Here is a 15675-nt window from a genome sequence, read left to right as displayed (position 1 = left end):
AACCTACCTACGGAGACTAAAGACTTGGATGCAGAAAACGATAAGACACGGATGAAAGAAATTAAAGATGATACAAATAGGTGGAGAAATATACCATGTTCTTGGATTGGAAGAATCAACATTGTGAAAATGACTCTACTACCCAAAGCAATCTACAGATTCAATGCAATCCCTATCAAACTACCACTAGCATTTTTCACAGAACTAGAACAAAAAATTTCACAATTTGTATGGAAACACAAAAGACCCCAAATAGCCAAAGCAATCTTGAGAACGAAAAATGGAGCTGGAGGAATCAGGCTCCCTGACCTCAGACTATACTACAAGGCTACGGGAATCAAGACAGTATGGTACTGGCACAAAAACAGAAATATAGATCAATGGAACAGGATAGAAAGCCCAGAGATAAACCCACACACATACGGTCACCTTATCTTTGATAAAGGAGGGAAGGATATACAGTGGAGAAAAGACAGCCTCTTCAATAAGTGGTGCTGGGAAAACTGGACAGCTACATGTAAAAGTATGAAATTAGAACAATCCCTAACACCACACACAAGAATAAACTCAAAATGGGTTAAAGACCTAAATGTAAGGCCAGACACTATCAAACTCTTAGAGGAAAACATAGGCAGAACACTCTATGGCATAAATCACAGCAGGATCCTTTTGGACCCATCTCCTAGAGAAATGCAAATAAAAACAAAAAAAAACAAATGGGACCTAATGAAACTTAAAAGCTTTTGCACAGCAAAGGATACCATAAACAAGACCAAAAGACAACCCTCAGAACGAGAGAAAATATTTGCAAATGAAGCAACTGACAAAGGATTCATATCCAAAATTTAGAAGCCACACATGCAGCTCAATACCAAAAAACAGACAACCCAATCCAAAAATGGCCAGCAGAACTAAATAGACATATCTCCAAAGAAGAGACACAGATTGCCAACAAACACATGAGAGAAATGCTCAACATCATTAATCATTAGAGAAATGCCAACCCAAACTACAATGAGGTATCATCTCACACCGGTCAGAATGGCCATCATCAAAAACTCTAGAAACAATAAATGCTGTAGAGGGTGTGCAGAAAAGGGAACACTCTTGCACTGCTGCTGGGAATGTCAATTGATACAGCCACAATGGAGAACACTATGGAGTTTCCCTAAAAAACTACAAATAGAACTACCATACGAACCCGCAATCCCACTACCTGGCATATACCCTGAGAAAACCATAATTCAAAAAGAGTCATGTACCAAAATGTTCATTGCAGCTCTATTTACGATAGCCAGGACATGGAAGCATGTTAAGTGTCCATCAACAGATGAATGGATAAAGAAGATGTGGCACATATATACGATGGAATATTACTCAGCCACAAAAAGAAATGAAACGGAGTTATTTGTAATGAGGTGGATAGAACTGGAGTCTGTCATACAGAGTGAAGTAAGTCAAGAGGAACTTGAGGACATGGGGAGGGGGAAGGGTAAGCTGTGACGAAGTGAGAGAGTGGCAGGGACATATATGCACTACCAAATGTAAATCAGATAGCTAGTGGGAAGCTGCCGCATAGCACAGGGAGATCACCCCTGTGCTTTGTGACCATGAGAGGTGTGGGATAGGGAGGGTGGGAGGGAGGGAGACGCAAGAGGGAAGAGATATGGGAACATATGTATATGTATAACTGATTCACTTTGTTGTAAAGGAGAAACTAACACACTATTGTAAAACAGTTATACTCCAATAAAGATGTTAAAAAAAAAATGTGTTGTAGGAGAGGCAAACATCTACCTCTACCCATATTAGGTTTTCAGCTTAGATTCCTTAAAAAAAAAGGCAGATTAATAAGAGAAAAACTGTTTATTAACTCATGCAGCATACATGGGAGAAAACTGAATGAAGAGTAACTCAAAATAGTGGCTTAGAACTCTGGCTTATGTAGCATCTTCAACAAAGAACAATGAGTTTGAAGAGAAATGACAGGACTAAGGAAAGAAGTTTTAGGCTTCAAAGGGCAGCAAACTGGGGAAGGTAATATATGGGAGGATACTAGTGCATTTAAGTTTCTTTGCAGATTCTCCTGATGCTGTCAAGAGTCTGTCTTCAGTAAAAGTAGAATTTATATCCAGCCTTCAGGCAGAAAAAGAGGAGGTTAGAGAGAGCTTTTCATAAGTTTACTGCTTCTTAATATGTTTACTGCCAGCTTAAAATAATTTTTATGTCAAAGAGATGTATTTTGGGGTGACATATTCTGGTTTCCTTTAGTGTTTTGAGTGTCTACTCTGATCCTACATTGTGCTAGGTGATGGGAAACAGTATTCCAATGACCTGGTCCTTATGTTCATAAACCAGTGAGGGAGACAGACAAATGACCAGTACTTGGGCAGGAGGGACTGGTGGGAAGGAGAATGGATCAAGTATAGGCGCAAGTGCTGGTGACTTTGCAGTAGGAAGTTGAGGGAATATGAGTTTCATTTTCTCTGATGGAGGAGATAAGATGAGGCTAGTTGTCAAATGTGGTGGCAGAGTAGAAGGTCAGAGAAAGAACAAGGTTTGAAGTAGCAGCTATGGAGAAGAAAGATAGGACAAAGGGAGGCATAACTTGACTTTCAACAATTTTTTTTCTCCTAGTGTTTTTGAGCCAGTAAAGATAAATAAAAGGAATTGAATTATCTTCTTTTTACCAAGAAATCAACAATAACCTTCACATCTGCTTCTGGAACTCTGTCCCTTGAAACCAAGGTCAAACTGAGAACACTGTACGATGTCTCATAAAAGCAAATGCTCTCAAATAACAGACATTGTATCACCTAAAGGCTTTTGTGTATAAGAACAGGACTGTCTTTTGAGGACACTTTAGTTCTTTAACAACAAAAAAAGGGAAATCAAACCTTTCACATTGGATGATGCACCTAATGAGTACCAGGTGCTCTCATCATTACAGCTGCTTTCTGAGACAGATGTTACTATCTTCCCCTTTTACAGATGAGGAAACAGAGGTATAGAAGATTTACTCAAGACCAACTATTTTTTAAGGGACAGATCCAGGGTCTGAACTAAGTTCAAAATCTTTCCATGATAAATATCCATTCAGTGCATTTGATACGGGGAGGTGAGGGGAAATCCCTGGTTTCTATCCTTGTTCTCTCCATCCTGTAAACGTTTTCCTGTAGGTTTAGTGAGACATTTTATGATTATATTTCTTTTTTTAAAAAATTATTTATTTTATTTATTTATTTTTGGCTGCGTTGGGTCTTTGCTGCTGCGTGCAGGCCCTCTCTAGTTGTGGCGAGTGGGGGCCACTCCCCGCTGCGGCATGCGGACCTCTCATTGCAGTGGCTTCTCTTGTTGTGGATCACGGGCTCTAGGTGCACGGGCTTCAGTAGTTGTGGCACGTGGGCTCAGTAGTTGTGGTTGACAGGCTCCAGAGCACAGGCTCAGCAGTTGCGGTGCACAGGCCCAGCCGCTCTGTGGCATGTGGGATCTTCCCGGACCAGGGCTCGAACCCGTGTCCCCTGCATTGGCAGGCAGACTCCCAACCACTGCGCCACCAGGGAAGCCCTATGATTATATTTCTCAACAGTTGATTAAGCATGGGTAGATCTGAATATGTTGATGTAAGCTGTTTAAGTCTTTTTTTTTTTTTTGGTGGTATGCGGGCCTCCCTCTGTTGTGGCCTCTCCCGTTGCGGAGCACAGGCTCCGGACGCGCAGGCTCAGCGGCCGTGGCTCACGGGCCCAGCCGCTCCGCAGCATGTGGGATCCTCCCAGACCGTGGCGCGAACCCAGTTCCCCTGCATCGGCAGGCGGACGCGCAACCACTGCGCCACCAGGGAAGCCCTGTTTAAGTCTTAAAAGACTTTCTTGGGAAATATCTCTTCAACTAAAAAAAAAAAAAAAATAGATGAAAATAATGATATTGGGACAATTGGCTATCCATATGGAAGACAATCAAATTAGACCTCTGACTTGAGCCATACATCAATACAAATTCCAGAAGAACTCAAGTGTTAAATGAATAAATCCACACCATAAAAGTTATAGAAGAAACTGAAGGATTATTTATAACCTAGGGATGGAAAGACCTTCCCACACAAGATGCAAATTCAGAAGCTGTGAAAGAAAAGATTGATAGACTTGATTACATGTATGAGGAGGTAATTACAGCATCGTTTATAATGGTGAAAAATTAGGAACAATCTAAAGATTCCTTAATAAGGAACTATTTAAATACGTTATGGAACATTTACATTATGGAGGAGTAATGCAGCCTAGCAGTTAAATGCATGGCATTCTGATGCCAGACTGCCTGGGATTGAATCTCATCTTCACCACTTAACTAGCTATGTGTCATTGGGAAAATTACCTCACTCCCTCAATTTCCTCATCTATAAATTAAGCATAAGGATTTCCTTTATCTCATAGAGTTATTGTGAGGATTAAATGAATTAATAAAATAAAGCACTTTGAACAGATCCTTACACATAGTTACCTCTACCTGAGTACTAGCTACTTTATCACGGAGCACTTAAAAAAAATGAGGTGGGCCAATGTGCAATGATTCAGTATCATCTCAAACTATTATGAAGAAAGCAGGACAATGTATAGAGTGTGGTTCCATTTCAATAAAAATATGTTCATACTTACATATGTGTGGATGAAAAGGAATAAAGAGAGAGACTATGGAATAAGATGACCCACCAAATTATGAATCGTTGTTATGTCCAGGGAGGGCAGTAGGAGGGATTGCAAAGGAACAGTCACATTTTATGCTTTGTAGTTTCATATTACTTCAGTCTTTTACAAAGAGAATGAGGTTACACACTTTGTGTTAAGGGAAAAGGGAAGAAAGAAAAAAGGAAGAAGGGAGGGAGGGAGGGAAGATGTCTTTTAACTCTCTCTGCTGTCAATATAGGGTAAAACTGGTAGCATAAAAGCACAAACACCCATGGCATGGGGCACTGCTCCCCTCTCCTCCTGAAACAACTCCTAGTCTTAGAAGTGAACTGTGGAGCATAGGACCTGGATGGAGGAGGGAATAAACTGGAAATGGGTAGGGCAAAACCTGTGGTCCAAATAATCTTTATGACTAATAAAAAAATCAAATCTAGACAGCTCATACATAAACCCAGGCATTAATTCATATGGAATATTGAGTTACATTTTGAATAAATCAATTCTTTTTCTAAGACCATTAATGTTCTTCTTAAAACATCTTTCCAGATGTGTTCATGCTTTAAACAAGAAGAGGATCTTTCTCATAAGTTTCTAGGCTAGTTACACAAAATAAGATGTGTGTGTGTGTGTGTGTTTATTCACTCTGATAGATTGCCTTGGTTAGTCATTTTCTTCATACCTGCATAGAAGAGACATAATTTAGAGACACAAACTCATTAGACGGAAAGAACCCAGGATTGCGAGGCAGGAAACCTGACTAGTTAGTCCTTTTCCCAATTACGACAGTTATTTGTGTGTTCTTGAGCAAATCAAGGAGTTCTTTAGCTGTAAAATGCAAAGATTAGATGAGTTCTCATATGATAAATTTGGTCTCTTCCAGTTTCAAAAATTCCAAGATTTGCCATGCATTTTTATTTTCAAAAACAAAAACAAAGCAGTCACTCTTCAGAATTATTGCAATGAGAAACCATCTGCTTCTTATTAGGTTGTATATTAGGCTTAATTAATAAAAGTATAGTATCAGTGTGGGAGGTGTTGGAGGTGATTATTTAGAAGACTGTTCTTTCCCCAGTGAATGGTCCTGGCACTCTTGTCAAATATTAATAGACATATGAATGTATTTCTGGACCCTCAGTTCTACTCTACTGATCTATATGCCTATCCTGTACCAGTTCCACACTCTCTTGATTACTGTTTCTTTGTAGTAAGTTTTGAAATTGAAATGTATGAGTTCTCCTACATTGTTCTTGTTTTTCAAAATTGTTCTGGCTATTCTGGGTTATTTGCAATTCCAAAAGAAATTTAGAAAGAGCTTGTTAATTTACCTAAAGAAGTCAGCTGGGATTCTGACAGGAATTGCTGTGATACTGGAGATCAATTTGGTACCAGTGTTATATGGCATGACTTTCCATTTCTTTGGATCTCCTTTAATTTCTTTCAACAATGTTTTTTTGTTTTAGAGTGTAAGTTTTTCATTTCCTTTGTTAAATTTACTCCTAAGTATTTCATTCTACTTGATGCTATTGTAAATAGAGCTGCTTTCTTAAATTTATTTTTGGATTGTTCATTGCAAGTGTACAAAAGTACAATTGATTTTTGTATATTGATCTGGTATCCTGCAACTTTTCTGAACACATTTATTAGTTATAGCAGGGTTTTTTTTGATTCTCTAGGATTTTCTTTTCTTTTTAATTTTAAAAATTATATATGTTACATATTTCTTCCCAATTTGTTCCATATATATATATATATATATATATATATATATTTGTTGTTGTATATCTTTTGGTCATGCCACACAGCATGTGGGATCTTAGTTCCCCGACCAGGGATCGAACCCATGCCCCCTGCATTGGAAATGCAGAGTCTTAACCACTGGACCGCCCAGGAAGTCCCTCTCGGATTTTCTATATATCATATTATGTCATAGGCAAAAAAAAAAGTTTTACTTCTTCTTTTCCAATCTGGATGCCCTTTCATTTCTTTTGTTTTTTCTTTAATAACCCTTTCATTTCTTTTTCTTGCTTAATTGCCCTGACTAGAACCTCCAGTACAAATGTTGAATACAAATGGTATGAGTGGACATCTTTGTCTTGTTCCAGATCTTACAGGGAAAGCATTCAGTCTTTCACCACTAAGTATGAAGTTAGCTGTGGTTTTTTTACAGATGCCCTTCATACCTAAGTATTCCTTTATTTCCCCTTCCTTCCTTCCCCCTTCCTTCCTTCCTTCCTTCCTTCCCTCTCCCTTCCTCCCTTCCTTTCTATTTTTGGTGCTAATGTAAATGGTATTGTGTTTTAAATTTCAAATTCCAATTTTTCATTGTTGGTATACAGGAAAGCAATTGACATTCCCTCCAGCAATGTATTAGAATTCCAATTTCTAAACATTCCTCACCAAGATTTATTTCCTTGTATCCTATACTAACCTTATATCCTATATCCTCGCTATCATTGCTTATTAGTTCCAAGAGTTTTTCATCAATTCTTTGGTATTTTCTACACAATCATGTTTTATGTGAACAAGGAGTTTTGTTTCTTCTTTCCAATCTGTAAATATTTTATCTCCTTTTCTTGTCTTTTTCTTTAGCTAGAACTTCCAGTATGATCTTGAATAGGAATGGTGATAGAAGACATCCTTGTCTTACTCCTGAATTTAGGGGAAAAGCATATAGTTTCTCACTAGAAAGAATATAGGTTTTCTGTAGATGTTCTTTATCAAATTGAGGAAGTCCCCCTGTTCCTCTTTTCCTCGCTTTCTGAGAGTTTAAAAAAAGTTTTTATCATGAATGGGTGTTGAATTTTGTCAAATGCTTTTCCTGCATCTCTTGATAAGATCATATAACTTTTCTCCTCTAGCTTGTTGATGTGGTAGATTACATTAATTGATTTTTGACTGTTGAACCAGCCTGACATACTTGGATTAAATTCCACTTGGTCATAGCTTATAATTATTTTTATATGTAACTGTTACTGAAAGTGGGGTCTGGCTGCTTGCTGCTTAAAAGCCAATAAAGAGGCAAGGTTGGTGGAAAGGAAAGTTTGCTTTATTTTGGATGCTGGCAGCTGGTGGGGCTTTAGGGGGAGGGCGGACTCCTGTCCAAAGGCCCACTCCCCTGCCCCCCTACTGACAATCAGTGAGCAAGAGCTTTTATAGGTGAAGGGAGGGGGCTACATGCAGAAACAGCACAGTCAGCTCTGATAGTCATCTTGAAATTGGTCCTGCAGTGGTCTGATCAGCATCATCTTGATTGTTTTAAGTACAGTTAATCTTCAGTTCCAGGGTCGGTTTTTTCCCATTTCTTTGAGACCAATTCTCGGAATTGTGGCAGCTTATGTCATGGCTACAGCCTGGTCATCATGTACTTAACTTCTTCCACCTGTTGGGGGTTTCAGTATCTACAAGACAACTCACAGGATATGGCTCAGAATATTATCTATAGCCCTTGAAGAGGAACTGAAGTTCCTTGACTATGCTTAATGACTAAACTATTACTATTTAGTCTTGTTGGACGGTTTTCTTTTGTTTCTGCATTTTCTAACTTCTCTGATTAAACTTATTCTTTGGCTAAAGTTTTTCCACAGACAAGAGGTGCAGGCTGAGGACATGGTGGGTAAGGACCATAGGGTCCTTCTCTGTTTCATTACTAGATTCAATTTGCTATTATTTTTGCATCAATGTTTATGAGAGATATCAGACTGCAGTTTTTCTTCCTTGTAATATCTTTGTCTAGTTTTGGTATTAGGGTAATGCTGGCTGCACAGAGTTAGGATGTGTTCCCTCCTCCTCTAGTTTCTGGAAGTGATTGTAGAGAAATGGTAACTTTTCTTCCTTAAATGTTCGGTAGTATTTGCCAGTGAAGCCATCTGGGCTGGTGCTTTCTATTTTGGAAATTTAATTTTTGATTCAACTTTAAAAATAGACATAGACCTATTAATATAATCTATTTTCCTTGTGTGAGTTTTGGCAGTTTGTGTATTTCAAGGAATTGTTGCATTACATCTATGCTATTAAAGTTGTTCAAAAAGGTTAGTATTCCTTTATTATCTTTTAGTGTCCCTGGAAACAGTAGTGATGGATCCCACTTTCATTTCTGATATTAATAATTTGTGTCTTCTTTCTTTTCAGCCTGACTAGAGGTTTATCAATTTTACTGGTCTTTCAAAGAACCAGATTTTGGTTTTATTAATTTTCTCTATTGATTTCCAGTTTTGAATTCCATTGATTCCTGCTCTAATTTTTGATATTTGTTTTCTTCTGCTTGCTTTAGGCTCATATTACTCTTCTTTCTATAGTCCTAGGATGAAAACTCAGATGACTGATTTTATATCTTTCTTCTTTTCTAGTGTATGCATTCAGTGTTATAAATTTCCCTCCAAGTACTGCTTCCAGTACATCACGCAAATTTTTATAAGCTGCATTTTCATTTAGGTCAAAATATTTTTAGATTTTTCTCGAAACTTCTTCTTTGATTCATGTGTTACTTAGAAGTGCATTGTTTAGTCTCCAAAGCTGTGGTTGCAGGCTACTGGTTTTCAAGGGCACTGTGGAACTGGGATTGGGGAATAGGGAGGTTTGAGTTAAATGGGTAAGTTAAATGCCACAAAGTTTGTTATACTTACTGAAATCCAGCTCTTTTAAAAAAAATAAATTAAAAATATAAATGCTCTTTAGATTGTTGCGAGCTTCTGGTTAAAATCAGAGTTTGGAAAAAGCTGATTTAGGCAATTTTTGCCTGTGTTCTTGTTACTTTTATGGAGGAATGGAGGAGAGAATTTTCGAAGTCCTTAGTCTTACCATTATTTTCACCGATGTTCTTAACACCTTTTGATGTTCACATTTGTCCTCTATGTGTCTTCTTTGGTGAAGTGTCTATTCATGTCTTTTGCCAATTTTTGAATTTAGTTGCGTATTTCCTTTTTGTCGAGTTTTCTTAAATAAACTTTACTTTGGGAAAAAACTTAGATTTGCAAACAAGTTGCAGAAATAGTACAGAGAGTTGCCTGACAACCCTCACCCAGTTTCTCCTTCTGTTAACATATTTCATCACCTTGGTTTATTTGTCAAAACTTAATAAATCAACATTAGTACATTATGATTAACTAAACTGCAGACTTTATTTAGATTTCTTATTGTTGAGTTTTGAGAGTTCTTTATGTACTTTGGATGGAAATCTTTTGTCAGATCGTAATTTGCAAATGTTTTCTCCCAGTCTGCAGCTTGTCTTTCCGTTCTCTTAACCATATTACTGTTATTTTTAAAATGTCAGCAAAAAAATGTATTTGAGTGGTACCATTTTTGTTTTATTCTTGGCATTTCTCTTTGATGAACATAAATGTTTTAAATAAAATAACCAAAAACTATTATTCCAAAATATCATACTCAGTTTAACTTGAATTAAATGCCTTATGACAAAGTTTTGTTTTTGTTTTTCTGTTGCTTTTGACTTAAAGATTCCAAGTGTATTGATCTCCTTTTCAGTGTCAAGACATACACCTTAAAATTCAGGCAGCAATTGTAGCATGCTAGTACTACCTGAAGGCCACATACATTTTATACTGATAAATAAACTTGGTTTTATACCTGAGATAACAAAGTCCAGTTTAATAATGACTGAGACATCACAACTAGGCTCTCAATGCATATAACTTACTCTTCTTTGCAAGTGTGGAGCTATTGATTGTTAATTATTCAGGCTGGGAAATCTTCTGCCTGCCCTACCATATTTGTGGACCCAAGTGTCATGTCACTGTTATAGTTCTATGTCTATCTTGGACCCAAAGAATAGGTATCAAGTGTGACAGAGGCTGAATAACTAAGGAGACCCTAGAAGCCTCCAGCCATGTACTTGGCTCTGCTGTCTTTCAGCCTGGCACGGGAGCAAGTGTAGTTAACATCTTTTTCTCTGTCCCATCTTCGCTGTGTCTTCTACTAGCGCCCCGCCCTTGGAGGCCTACCCTCCTCCCTCTGTCTGTCCCTGTTGTCTTTCTAGGTCCCAGGATGTCATTTCTGTCCCAGCAGCCCCAGTGGTGTTTGATAATGTTGGCAACAGCAGAAAGCTGTTAGAGAGAGGTGCACAAAATGCTGAGGAAACCCGGAAGAGAGACGGGACATTGAAGTTCGGCAAGGGTGGCGTTTACTGTAGATCCTGCGCACCTGTGAAGGCGTGTCTATCACCACTGAGCATCGTGCTGGGACGAGAACCAGGGGGCAGGTCAGGATGCCTGGTGTTTTTAGCCAGGGCTGGATGTGATTCGCTCTGTGTCTTAGGCAAGGGTAAAGCGCTGGGGGGCAGGCAGGAAGCTCATTCTCTTTCTCTCTGGGTTCAGTTTTCTCATCTGTAAAATGGTGCTGGTGGAGGTGTAGAGGGGCTGGACTTCTTTTTGTTGTTGTTGTTCTTGGCCGCGCTGGCGTATGGGATCTTAGTTCCCTGACCAGGGACAGAACCCATGCCCCTGCATCGGAAGCTCCAGAGTCTTAACCACTGGACCACCAGGGAAGTCCCAGGACTGGAATTCTTGATCCTCAAAGGTCTTAGAAGCTCTAAGGGTCTAGGACAGTGGTCTTCAAGCATTTTGCTCATATACCTCTAAATGACTTTTTGAAAAACTATGACTCTTATGCACATAAGTTAGTATCTAAAATTTTGCATCTATATAAATAATAGCAAAGGATGTGATTTCCAATATGCTGCAAAAACGGACAATTTTCAAGTAAGAATTCATATATCTAAAGATGGATCCAATGGAATCTAAATGCCATGATGATATGAAACCCCCTTCATATACTTACAGAAATACATAAACTCCTTTCTTCAACATTTAAAAATTTTATGTTTTCCTTTTATCCATGAATTCGTGTTTTTTCTGCTACTTCTTCCACAGAATTTTATGTTAGTGCACATATATTTCATGCATGAAAGTTTTTTTATTGATCATTCCATCATACTTATCACAATAAGATTGTCTTATAAATTTAAATGTTAAATTTTGGGTTTTTTTCTGTGACCACAGGCTTTAATTGTTCAAAAAGTCTTATGTATTGAGTCAAAATCATAATCATTAGAAGTACATGATCAGAAGTCACAACATATATTAACTTTTTACTAATGATTATTAAATATAAGTAATTTTTATTGGAAATATACTTATTAACGAGGAGAATGAGGGTTTTCCCAATTATTTCTTATATCTCTGTATGAATGTGACTTATGTATGCAATGAAGTGGAGTCCAGCATCTATTTTGTTCCTACTCTTTTTATAGTAGATAGAAACATTGAGAAAACTTGTTCATATAAAAAATTACACAGAAATAGGGGCTTCCCTGGTGGCGCAGTGGTTGAGAGTCCGCCTGCCGATGCAGGGGACGCGGGTTCGTGCCCCGGTCCGGGAGAATCCCACATGCCGCGGAGCGGCTGTGCCCGTGAGCCATGGCCGCTGAGCCTGCGCGTCCGGAGCCTGTGCTCCGCAACGGGAGAGGCCACAACAGTGAGAGGCCCGCGTACCGCAAAAAAAAAAAAAAAAATTACACAGTAATAGAACTTTGCTACATCGCTGTTGCTTAATGCTTTGAATGCCTTTTGAGTTATTTACCAAAATTCACACTGATTTATCATCAAAATTTTTTCAATTTTATTAAAGGCAAAGAATTAGGAACCACCCGGCTTGGAAAAGGATTAGTTATCCACTCAGAGAGTCATTCACTTTTTCAGTTACTGGGAAGTATACAGAAAAGGCCTTTACAATATTATAAATTATCTATTAATAATCCAGACTATTCTTTCGCTTAGAGCCACCTTGTTTAGCCAGATATACTTTTAAAATTGTTGTTACAGTTTTTAAATAGCGACATATTGTATGCTAATGCCTTCCACTTTTGCTGAGACAATCTTTTTTGACATAGTGTTTTTTTATTATCATGTGCTTTGAATACAGTTTCATCAAACCTTGGAACTATGAGTTTTATTGTTATTTAATAAAACAATAAAACTATTGTTTTATTAAATATACGTAAAATGTCTGCTATATAATCTATTTGGCAAAGTTAATCCTCACTATAAAACCAGTCAGTCAGATAGTTCTTACTGTCCATTGTGAAAAACATCTGATGTTTTTTTCAATTCAATCAAACATGCTAATGAGGCTCTCAAGGACTATTATAAATACTACTAGAAAACAATTATAGAACCCATCTTGTGGGATAGATAATAAAAGCAGAAAAGTCAGGATTAAAATGCTGCAGAACTAATGTAATTAATTCATCCATTTTATAATGTTATAAAAAGAAGATCATAAATCAATATGCAGTTTCTCTTTACTGAATTTGCAATCTGGCAATGTTATATGTATGCAAAAGGACATTTATGAAATGAATCTGGTAAATGTGTATGTGTCTGTGTATCAAACATTGGTTTTCTGCTTTGGAAAATAATTAAATGAGTTAAATATAAAGATGAGAAATAATTCCACTAATTTTATGAGACAGCATGACCACACTTTCTCCTTACATGTTAACTGAGAGAGAAAGCTAAACACCACTAAAAACTAATCAGTCTAGAAGTTATGATACAATTTTTTTTTTTTTTTTTTTGCTGTTAGGAGTTGGAAAATACTGAACATTTTTTATGTTGAAATACAACGTGAGTTGAGGATTACCTGGGGAACCCAGTTTTGATGCCCTACTGGTCTGAAGGGACCCAGAGCAGGGTAGAGGGACTCTCCAGGGCCTGATGGGGGGACGGCACCGGATCTCATGGAAGACATCGGCCAGTAGCAGCTTTGAGTGAAGTGGCTGAGCCTCCGAGCTGGAGGAATGGGAGGCAGCAAGGGTGTGGAGGCTGGAGCCTGGCCCCTGAGGACAGGTGGCGCCGGGCCCCTGAGGACAGGTGGAGCCTGGCCCAGCATCTCCTCCCCCAATTCCCTCTGCAGGGTTTTCTTTTGCTGCTTGATTATCTTCTGCATATCTTCTTTTCTTAACAATGACTCTAAACTTCCTGCCTTCATCTCTCCCTGTTTTCCTCATACTGGGTGTTCTCAGTTCAGTTTGCGGTTTTCTGTCAGTCTGCAGCTTCAGTGGCTGGCCAGCTGCCCATGAACTTGGTCCAGAGCCTGGAACCCATGCTTTTATTTTTTTAATTTTTTTTATTTTGCGGTACGCGGGCCTCTCACTGTTGTGGCCTCTCCCGTTGCGGAGCACAGGCTCTGGACGCGCAGGCTCAGCGGCCATGGCTCACGAGCCCAGCCGCTCCGCAGCATGTGGGATATTCCTGGACCGGGGCACGAACCTGTGTCCCCTGCATCGGCAGGCGGACTCTCAACCACTGCGCCACCAGGGAAGCCCCCCTTTTTTTTTTAACATCTTTATTGGAGTATAATTGCTTTACAATGGTGTGTTAGTTTCTGCTTTAGCACAAAGTGAATCAGTTATACATATACATATGTTCCCATATCTCTTCCCTCTCGTGTCTCCCTCCCTCCCTCCCACCCTACCTTTCCTACCTCTCTAGGTTTTCACAAACCACCTAGCTGATCTCCCTGTGCCATTCGGCTGCTTCCCACTAGCTATCCACCCTATTTATAACAGTTTAGCCAGATATACTTTTAAAATTGTTGTTACAGTTTTTAAATAGCGACATATTGTATGCTAATGCCTTCCACTTTTGCTGAGACAATCTTTTTTGACATAGTGTTTTTTTATTATCATGTGCTTTGAATACAGTTTCATCAAACCTTGGAACTATGAGTTTTATTGTTATTTAATAAAACAATAAAACTATTGTTTTATTAAATATACGTAAAATGTCTGCTATATAATCTATTTGGCAAAGTTAATCCTCACTATAAAACCAGTCAGTCAGATAGTTCTTACTGTCCATTGTGAAAAACATCTGATGTTTTTTTCAATTCAATCAAACATGCTAATGAGGCTCTCAAGGACTATTATAAATACTACTAGAAAACAATTATAGAACCCATCTTGTGGGATAGATAATAAAAGCAGAAAAGTCAGGATTAAAATGCTGCAGAACTAATGTAATTAATTCATCCATTTTATAATGTTATAAAAAGAAGATCATAAATCAATATGCAGTTTCTCTTTACTGAATTTGCAATCTGGCAATGTTATATGTATGCAAAAGGACATTTATGAAATGAATCTGGTAAATGTGTATGTGTCTGTGTATCAAACATTGGTTTTCTGCTTTGGAAAATAATTAAATGAGTTAAATATAAAGATGAGAAATAATTCCACTAATTTTATGAGACAGCATGACCACACTTTCTCCTTACATGTTAACTGAGAGAGAAAGCTAAACACCACTAAAAACTAATCAGTCTAGAAGTTATGATACAATTTTTTTTTTTTTTTTTTGCTGTTAGGAGTTGGAAAATACTGAACATTTTTTATGTTGAAATACAACGTGAGTTGAGGATTACCTGGGGAACCCAGTTTTGATGCCCTACTGGTCTGAAGGGACCCAGAGCAGGGTAGAGGGACTCTCCAGGGCCTGATGGGGGGACGGCACCGGATCTCATGGAAGACATCGGCCAGTAGCAGCTTTGAGTGAAGTGGCTGAGCCTCCGAGCTGGAGGAATGGGAGGCAGCAAGGGTGTGGAGGCTGGAGCCTGGCCCCTGAGGACAGGTGGCGCCGGGCCCCTGAGGACAGGTGGAGCCTGGCCCAGCATCTCCTCCCCCAATTCCCTCTGCAGGGTTTTCTTTTGCTGCTTGATTATCTTCTGCATATCTTCTTTTCTTAACAATGACTCTAAACTTCCTGCCTTCATCTCTCCCTGTTTTCCTCATACTGGGTGTTCTCAGTTCAGTTTGCGGTTTTCTGTCAGTCTGCAGCTTCAGTGGCTGGCCAGCTGCCCATGAACTTGGTCCAGAGCCTGGAACCCATGCTTTTATTTTTTTAATTTTTTTTATTTTGCGGTACGCGGGCCTCTCACTGTTGTGGCCTCTCCCGTTGCGGAGCACAGGCTCTGGACGCGC

The 15675-nt window shown here is 38.7% G+C and overlaps 1 protein-coding gene across 12 annotated transcripts in view; it reads left to right on the top strand.

Annotated features, from left to right (window-relative positions):
• Nucleotides 1–15675, top strand: part of MTHFS (methenyltetrahydrofolate synthetase) — a 324398-nt gene that overhangs the window by 205736 nt on the left and 102987 nt on the right. The gene's annotated exons all lie outside the window — the stretch shown is intronic.

The sequence above is a fragment of the Physeter macrocephalus genome, chromosome 11, assembly GCF_002837175.3.
Source record: "Physeter macrocephalus isolate SW-GA chromosome 11, ASM283717v5, whole genome shotgun sequence".
In the NCBI taxonomy this organism is placed as follows: Eukaryota; Metazoa; Chordata; class Mammalia; order Artiodactyla; family Physeteridae; genus Physeter; species Physeter macrocephalus.
This window is presented reverse-complemented; position numbering and strand designations above follow the sequence as displayed.